At 40.1% G+C, this 5,559-nt stretch overlaps 1 protein-coding gene across 7 annotated transcripts in view; it reads right to left on the bottom strand.

Annotated features, from left to right (window-relative positions):
* Window positions 1-5,559, bottom strand: part of LOC111664230 (DENN domain-containing protein 5B-like) — a 69,148-nt gene that overhangs the window by 54,775 nt on the left and 8,814 nt on the right. The window lies entirely within an intron of this gene.

The raw sequence follows: 5,559 nt of genomic DNA, 5'->3' as shown, positions 1-5,559 counted from the left end.
CACGCACACAGGTCAGGAGCTGCCGTTGCCATGGCAATGTGAGAATCTGCCCAGAATTTGGCTTCTACATGGCTTCAAACAATTGCAAATCATGTGAAAACCGTTACTTCTTTTCAAAAACCGAAAACACCGTGACAGACACTGAAGCCAGAAGTTTCTTACAGTCTCTATTTTATTCAGATATTCCTTAAAATTAGTGAGTAAGCTCAGTGCGAAGACGAAGTGAGATTCTTTTGAAAAAAAAAAGACGATTACATTAGGTATCAATGAGAGTGACACAGGTATTGCTACCGGACTCGGCACCCCCGTTTAAATTTTGTGCAGACCCTGCCTGTCAAAGTTGCATTTTAAGAATCCCAGCAACTATGTCTACATTGTGAGAAAGAATTATTTGTCTCCTTTTTATGGTTTGGCCGTGAGCTCGAGTTAAAAATAAAAATAAAGGTTATTTTTTACTGCTTCACGTACTCTAGTCAACTAACGCTGTCAATCTAACTTTGAAGAAAAAGTGATTTCCACTCCTCCTTTGAGTGCTCATAGTTTGACAGTTGTTGTGTTTTGGAGAGAGCAGAAGTTTTCCTTCGTTTTATAGTTTGAATCACATTTCTACGTGCAGGTATGAGAGAGCTGGGTGACTCAGAAAAAAGGTGAAATTTTGTGGGTTTTTTTTTTTTTTTTAAGTATATTTTTTGGGCTTTTATGCCTTTATTTGACAGTATAGTGGAGAGAGACAGGAAACCGGGAGGCAGAGAGGGGGAATGAAATGCAGCGAGGGGCCGTCCGATGCGGGATTCAAGCCGGGGCCAACTGCAGCGAGGACTGTGGCCTCTACACATGGGGCGCCTGCTTAGACCACTACACCACACGACGCCCCATTTTGTAGGTTTTTAAAGAAAATTCCAATGCATTCCTAATGCATTATTTATTCCCAGTATTTTGGGAATAACTTTGGGAAAAATTGGAATTTTAACACCAAAAGTCATAGCACCTCTTTCGGGATCAAGACGCACGTTTTGATATATATATTACTGGGGTTTTCTCAAAGCTGCGGGACGAGTTACACGCCAAAATTTGGCGGAAGAATAATAATAAGTCTGAGGAATATTAATAGATGCTATTCTAGCTGTAGAGGAGTGCCTCGGAGCTGAGCACCCGTGGCACTAATTACTACGTTTGAGTGACTCCGAACACATTTAAGCACAGTTTCTCCGGTACATGCTCTGCCTCTGCCAAAGGGGGGTTGAGGAACGTCCACTGCTAGACTGGAGGTGTAGCTGCAATAACAAATGGAAGATGGCAACACGTTCAGGCACACAACTTGTTCCTACTCCAGCACATTGACTCATCGAAAGAAAAAAAAAGAAAAGAGTTGCGTATGGAAATATTTTGCTTCCAAGGCGGATGATGAGGGGTTGATTATAGACCCACAAAAGCCTGTTTGTAAACGTTGCCTTCACACTTTCCAAACCACAGTTGAAATGCTGTAGATAAAAGTTTTACTGCTTATATTTTAGCAAAGTATTGTTTACTTTAAATACTTGAAAGCTACATGCCACTGTTCTTGTTTGCAGTGTTAAAAGTTCTTTCATTTTATTATCATATCTATTATATGTCCATATTTTTATGTCTCAGAGTATTAAAATGCGTTGCAATAAAAAGTTCACCGACTGTATATTTTAACACAGTATTGTTCACTTTAATTTTTGAAGGCTACATGCCACTGTTCTTTTTTTGCTATGTCAATAGTTGCTTCATTCTATTATATCTATTATTCCATTTTTTTTGTCTCAGGGCACTATAGCTGAAAAGTTGTGCAATAAAAAGCTGATTGTTTATATTTTATCACAGTATTGTTTATTTTGAATTCTTGAAGGCTAAATGCCACTTTTCTTTGTTTTTTGTTTTTTATTCGGATCCTTTGATAAAAGAGTGAAAGATAAAGTACATGGAATTTAAGGATTTTTTTTGGGGGGGGTTGTTTTTTTTTTTTTTTTTTACAATGATATCGAAATAGGAATCGAGAATTGTGGAAATTCACTGGTATTGGTATCGACTACTAAATTTCTGGTATCGTGACATCCCTAGTCCTCACAACTACAGCTCTAGAGGAGCTTTGTCAAGTTTTAGAAAATAACCCTGATAATGTCAGAGTGATGTCATCTGGGTAAACGCAGCTTGGGCATGTAGATGACAAACCGTAACACAAAATCTGCATTATAAATTCAGTAAGAAACAACTAGCAGACACAGATGGTTTGACAAAAAGATGCTATTTGGTGCATTATGAGACACATAGGATTCAGATTACTAATCACTTTCTTCCTCCATCCCTCACATCAAAGCTCCTACTCTTCCCATCAGTTTGTGCTCCTCCAGGTCTCTGTCCTGTCACTGGGATAAACAATCCAAGCCACTGGTTCAGAAATAGCTGCATGTCACTCTAATCTGCCAGTTACATAACCTGATGAGGAGTGAGTGTGACCCGGGCTCAGAGTTTACTAACTGGTAAGATAAACACATTCTGGTCAAATATTATACCTTCATTCAAATACATGTGGAACTTTAAAAACTGTATACTACTTTTGTGTTTGTGTTCAATTAAATTAATCACTCATTGTTTGATATTAATACCATTTTAATAATATAAGTATTAAAATAAGTCTTCACTGATGCTGCACTTCACCTGTTTTTTCAGGTTGCTAGTGGTACAGCCAGTAAAGACACTGCTGAGCAGCCAGCCCTCTGTGGTGAATGGGTTTCTGTTACCTGAGTGGAGTCCTGCAGGCAAGCTGCTAGTAAATCTGTATAGTCTTGTTATTTGGACTACAAACTTCACAGCTTAATTTAACATGGTAAAATGATTACATTCATTGAGGTTCACACAAACATACCCCGCCCTATCACATGGACAAGAGGTCAGTGGATGAGTTGGAACTCAATCAGTGGGAGAACAAAGTCCAATTAACACACACACACACACACACACACACACACACACACACACACACACACACACAGAGAGAGAGAGAGAAAGAGAGCGAGAGAGAGCTGCATTAAGTGATAGGTTTAAAGTCCAGATACATAAACATGGTTGACTGTGTTCGTATGTCGCATTTCAGATGTGTAATGCTCAGGCTGAGTTTATAAAGTGTAATCCAGAGTCCAGCCCGTCTCACACTGAGGTGACCGGCTCTCAGGGGCCAGCTGGGACCCTGCACCACGCCACCTCTAATCTGTCATATTGAGCCTTAGTTACCACTGTGTGTCCTCTCACAGTTATGTAAGGAGGTTTATGGCCTGTCTGACATAATACTGCATTGCTGAGAGATGGTGACTGTGTCCCAGCAGTCACACGTGGTGTATTATTATCATTATCATTATCATTTTCGTTATCATATTATTACTACTACTATTATTACATTCAGCAATCAATATGAAACTCATTAAGCATAGATGTTTCATGTGTGGACGGACTCTGACACTTTCTCCCAGGTCACTGCTCAGAGACCTTGATACAGTCCAGACCAAATCTCTCTCTCTCTCTCTCTTTCTCCTCTCTCTCTCATTCATATTGTGTCAGCCTGTCAGCCTGTGGTTAACATTAGCAGCAGCTGATGACCTGCCACTCTGCAGCTGGCTGAGGAGGAGAGAAGACTTAAAATAAAGATCAGATTTTGATCGGCTTTATGTTTTGACAACAAATCAGATTAAAATCTGGTGCTGTATTTACTGCTGTACTGTCTACTGTGACCTCTGACCTCTTTCTCTATAGCTGCTGATATACAGAGGAAAGTGATAAAATGTGTTTTTAATGTGCCAGTTGTTCTGTTTCATGTATTAATTATAATGAATTAATCCTCCGTTTACTGCATCATTCTTGTAAAGTGTGACACTGGCTGGATGTGATGGTGTGAGTCCAGATGGGTTTTGATGGGTCTGCAGTGTTTTCGTGCTGCCTCTGCTTCCCGACAAAATTCTAGTAAGTCTACTTGTTTTCTTTGTTTCTCTGTGGATTTGACGTTTGTAACTGCAATTGCGTCTGTGCGCCACTACGGCAGTGTAGTGACGCTGTATCGTAATCCGTGCATCAGGCAGAGCCATCCAAAATTGCCAAAAAAGAAGAATATGAACGTGCTGGATTTTGTGCTTGCAGAAGGAGGCGGTGACCTGATTTTGCTGCTATTCAAACAAGTGAATATTATCTCTTTTACACCCAAGCACACCCAGCTTCTTGAAAAGTTTCCCTAAATTAACGTTACATTCCATCGTGTATGTTTTTTTTTGCCTTCTGTAGTTTGTCCCGCTTTCTGAGGAAACACATGAAACTTAATATTGTGATGCAATTCAAATGTTGACCTCTCCTGATAAGTAGTAGAGTAGAGAATAGAGAAACAGTGAATAAAAACTGGCTTCAATGGAAACATCAGTGACATTTACACATAAACCTCAAGGACATGATGTGATATTCTGAGACAGCACCATAGGCTTCAGGACTGATTTAAAACTACACTGCTATACGGGTATTTGCACATGAAGAATTGAACATGAACAACCTCTTCAAAACAAGCAACCTCTTTGCTTTTCTAGCACATTTACATGTGCATGTACATCTGCAGAGATGTCTAATAGACCCTCGAGGCCACACGGAGCATTGCAGGTTCAGAAAAGAAAGCTCTTTAACGCTGGGACAATAGATGTGTTAAATGAAGAGCGGCTAAAAATACCTCTCGTACAAACTAGTTCATCTCCAGCAAACACTGAATTCAGAGGTTTTCATCATGCACAACAAAGAAGAAGTAGAAGTTCTTCTGAAAACAGAAGAGTTATACAAACAGACCACAGAACAGTGGAGTTTCCATGGTCATGTCCAACTGAAATAAAACTATGAACTGTTGGACCCTCCGAGAAACCAAAACAACAACCCCCAGGCTCCCTCTGGTTCCTTTGTCCCCTTCCTCTCCCATTGAGACAGAACATATGGAGCTTGGGGTCAGAGGTCAGCCTGAGGGAGGGGTTGTGAAACGTCTGCTCACACCTCCCAACATCATCCACTCACTTTGGTTTTGGACACAGGGAGACATTTGCAAAGGGATGCAACCAGTCAGCAACAGCTGGCAGCATCGTCTGAGGTCTCCGGGGTCTCCATCATCGCTCCTCCCTCCTCCCTGCTGTACTTTGACTAGAAGCACATGGCCTATCAGATGATGTTCAGGGCTCTGTCAGGTCCGTCACTATTGTTAGTCTCACCCTCCTCCCACACAGTAGGGTTGTCACGATACCAAATTTCTGTTTCGATACCGATACCAATATGTATTTCGATACTTTTCAATACTTTTTGTAAAAAAATATTTCATTATATTATGTATTGCCTTAATGGGTTATTTAAATATTTAAAGAATGTCATTTAATTTTTAAAAATATATTTTTTAATGTATTTATTAACCATGGACATGTTTTAGCTCTCTGTTTGCAGGCTACTGTAGGTTTACTACTGGGCTGGGAGGGGCTTTGTACTTCTTTCATTGACATTACAGTGCAGTGAACAGGTGAACAACATTAT

This window comes from Seriola lalandi, unplaced genomic scaffold (assembly GCF_002814215.2).
Source record: "Seriola lalandi dorsalis isolate HSWRI2012SDOR001 ecotype SW California unplaced genomic scaffold, Sedor1 jcf7180002054584, whole genome shotgun sequence".
In the NCBI taxonomy this organism is placed as follows: Eukaryota; Metazoa; Chordata; class Actinopteri; order Carangiformes; family Carangidae; genus Seriola; species Seriola lalandi.
Note: the sequence above shows the minus strand (reverse complement) of the source record. Positions and strands in the feature narration are given on the sequence as shown.